The sequence below is a fragment of the Crocodylus siamensis genome, chromosome 7, assembly GCF_052110815.1.
Source record: "Crocodylus siamensis isolate JL-2025a chromosome 7, ASM5211081v1, whole genome shotgun sequence".
Classification (NCBI taxonomy): domain Eukaryota; kingdom Metazoa; phylum Chordata; order Crocodylia; family Crocodylidae; genus Crocodylus; species Crocodylus siamensis.
The window spans coordinates 83,637,714-83,640,982 of NC_143401.1; the positions used below are offsets into that span (position 1 = coordinate 83,637,714).

A 3,269-nucleotide genomic window follows, 5' to 3' on the forward strand; every position below is an offset into this window, starting at 1 on the left:
AGATTTGGGAAGCCCTGAGACAGCTTCCCTTTGAGAATCAAAAGAAACATCAAGACGTAGCACGTGAATGAAGGGGAGATTGTTCCCAGAAGTGAGTCAGAATATGGGAGACCTGGGGTGCCTCCAGGGGTTTCTGGCTGCCCTGGGGATGGTGCCCTGTTACAACCCAATCCTCCAATTTGTCTAGGTCACTCTGAATCCTAGCCCTTCCCTCCAGTGCATCTACTACTCCCCCCAGCTTGATGTCATCTTCAAACTTGCTGAGGGTGCACTCTATGACATCTTGCAGCTTATTGATGAAGACACTGAACAAAACTGGCCCCAGGACCGACCCTTGGGGTACTCCAATTGATACTGGCTGTCAGCTAAACAGTGAGCCATTGATTACTACCCTCTGAGCCCAATGTTCCAGCCAGTTTTCTATCCACCTCACAGGCCATTCATCCATTCCATACTTCCGTAGCTTGGCTGCGAGAATGTTGTGGGAGACCGTATCAGAAAAAATCAAGGTATACAGCATCCACCAGTCTCCCCACATCCAGAGCCAGTCATCTCATCATAAAAGGAAATCAGGTTGGTAAGGCATGACTTGCCCCTGGTGAATCCATGCTGACTGTTCTTAATCACCTTCTTTTCCAAGTGCTTAGAAACAGATTCCTTGAGGATCTGCTCTATGATTTTTCCAGGGACTGAGGTGAGGCTGACTGGTCTGTAGTTCCTTGGATTCTCCTTTGTCCCTGTCTTAAATATGGGACTAAGTTTTCCCTTTTCCAATCATGCAGGACCTCTCCTGATAGCCATGAGTTTTCAAAGATGATGGCCAGTGGCTCTGCAATCACATCAGCCAACTTCCTCAACACCTTTGAGTGCACCCTATCCAACCCCACAGACTTGTACACATCCAGCTTTTCTTAATAGTCCCTACCTGTTATTTTGCCACTATTGTCTGCTCACCTCCTTCCCAAACTGTGCTGCCAGGTGCAGTAGTCTGGGAGCTGAATTTGCCTGTGAAGACTGAGATGAAAAAGGCATTGAGCACTTTTTTTTTTTCCTGCATCCTCTGTCACTAGGTTGCTATACCTATTCAGTAAGGGACCCACACTTTCCCTGATCTTCTTCTTGTTGCTGACATACTTGTAGAATCCCCTCTTGTTACCCTTCACACCCCCTGCTAGCTGCTACTCCAAGTGTGCTTTGGTCTTCCAGATTTCATCCCTGCATGTCTGTGCCCAAGCAATACTCTTCTAGTCTTCCATAGTTGTTTGTCCAAGTTTCCACTTCTTATAAGCTTCCTTTTTGTGATTTAGTTTCCTGAAGAGTTTTTTTTTTTTTTCTGTTTTTTTGCACCGGTCCTGGAAGCACTGCAATACCAGGTCAATGCATGGAGTGGATGGAGCACGCTCCAGTTCCACCACCCAATACCAAAAAGAATCTACTCAATATAGACCTCCTACGGAGGACATATCAGAGACAATTACCCTGGGGAGCTCGCCTACGTGGTCACGCTGCTTCCCCTGCCAGGTAAGTATAAGCCAAGCTGGTTTTCTGCCATACTTGCTGGTCTTCCTGCGCATCAGGATGGTTTGTTCCTGTACTCTCAGTAAGTCATCTTTAAAGTACAGCCAGCTCTCCTAAACTCCTCTCCCACTCAGACTAGTTTGCCAGGGGATCCTGCCCATGAGTTTCCTGAGCTAGTCGAAGTCTGCTTTTCTGAAGTCCAGGGTCCTTACTCTGCTTCTCTCCATTCTTTCTTTCCTCAGGATCCTCAGTCATCTTGTGGTCACTGCTGCCCAAGCTGCCATCTACTAGTACATTCCTCACCAATTCTTCCCTGTTTGTGAGCAGCAGATCAAGAAGAGCATGGCTTCTAGTTCAATGCTCCAATACTTGCACCAGAAGTTATCCCTGACACTCTTAAAAAATGTCCTGGATTGCCTTCACAATGCTTATTGCTCTCCCAGCAGACCTCAGGGTGATTCAACTCTCCCATGAGAACCAGGGCCTGCAATTGGGAAACTTCAGCTAGATGCTTGAAGAAAGCCTTATCCACCACTTCCTCCTGGTCTGGTGGTGTATAGCAGACTCCCACCAATGACATCACCCTTGTTGCTCTCTCCTCTGACCCTAAACCAGAGAGTTTCAACAGGCATATCTCCAGTTTCATACTGGCACTCTGAGCAATCATATGACTCTTTTACAGAAAGTGCAACTCCTCTTCCTCCTCTTCTCTCCCACCTGTCCTTCCTGAACAGTTTGTACCCATCCATGATGGTGCTCCAGTCATGCAAGCGATCCCACCAAGTCTCTGTTATTCCAATCATGTCATAGTTCCACAACTGAGCAAGGACTTTCAATTCTTCCTCCTTTTTTCCCAGGCTCTGTGCCTTTATATACAGGCATGTAAGGTAACTAGTTAATTGCCCTAATTTCTCAGGAAGAATGAGAATGCCTCTTCTGGTTCCATACTCCTGCTAGCTCTTCCTTCAGGTCACCCATTTCCCCACTCTGGAGGGAACCTGTGGACACTGACCGGTGAAACTCTGCTCGGAGATGCGAATGAAGGAGTGACATGAAGACAGCCCCATATTCACCCTGCTGGACACAGGCCTATTTGATGTGCCATAGAAAAGTTATGGGACTAGGCCAATCATGGGGAACTATAAGCCTCCCTGAATAGGGGAGGCCACTGGGGACCCATCAACTGATTGCTTGGGACAACAAAAAAAGAAAACAGGAATGGGAGTGAGGTCATAGGTTAATAACTAGAGCATTGGAAGGGGACGCCGAACAGAGCACACCGACCAGTGCCCACTGCCCCCAAAAGAGTTGACAGAGCCTGTAGATTCTGACCAGTGAAACTCTGCTCAGAGATGTGAACAAAGGAGTGATAGGAAGGCAGACCCACATTAACCCCGCTGGAACACTAAAATGGGCTAGATGGATCATTGGTCTGACCCAGTATGGTACTCCTTACATGCTTATGTACAATGTATCTGTAAAGATCTGTGTGCACAGTCCAGTTTTGTATTCACCCAGTGTGATGAGGGGACACTACTTCCTCTTTGCTTGACTGCCTGAATAACACTAATAAGGCTAATTTGTAACGCTGCTGCATTGGCTGATTGGAGATTTTTTTTCTGACAGCTTGGTGTTGTACAATGCCTAATAATTGAGTTGATGATTAGACAGCCCCAGTCACTAAAAGCATTTCAGAGTGCTTGTAGCTAATTAGATTAAGGAGCTCATCTTTCCTGAAATATAGGTTCACT

General features: G+C 46.7%; 1 pseudogene; it reads right to left on the reverse strand.

The window, feature by feature from the left end:
- Positions 1 to 1,336: 1,336 nt before the first annotated feature.
- On the reverse strand, positions 1,337 to 1,465 carry LOC149860056 (U2 spliceosomal RNA; annotated as a pseudogene).
- Positions 1,466 to 3,269: the final 1,804 nt, after the last annotated feature.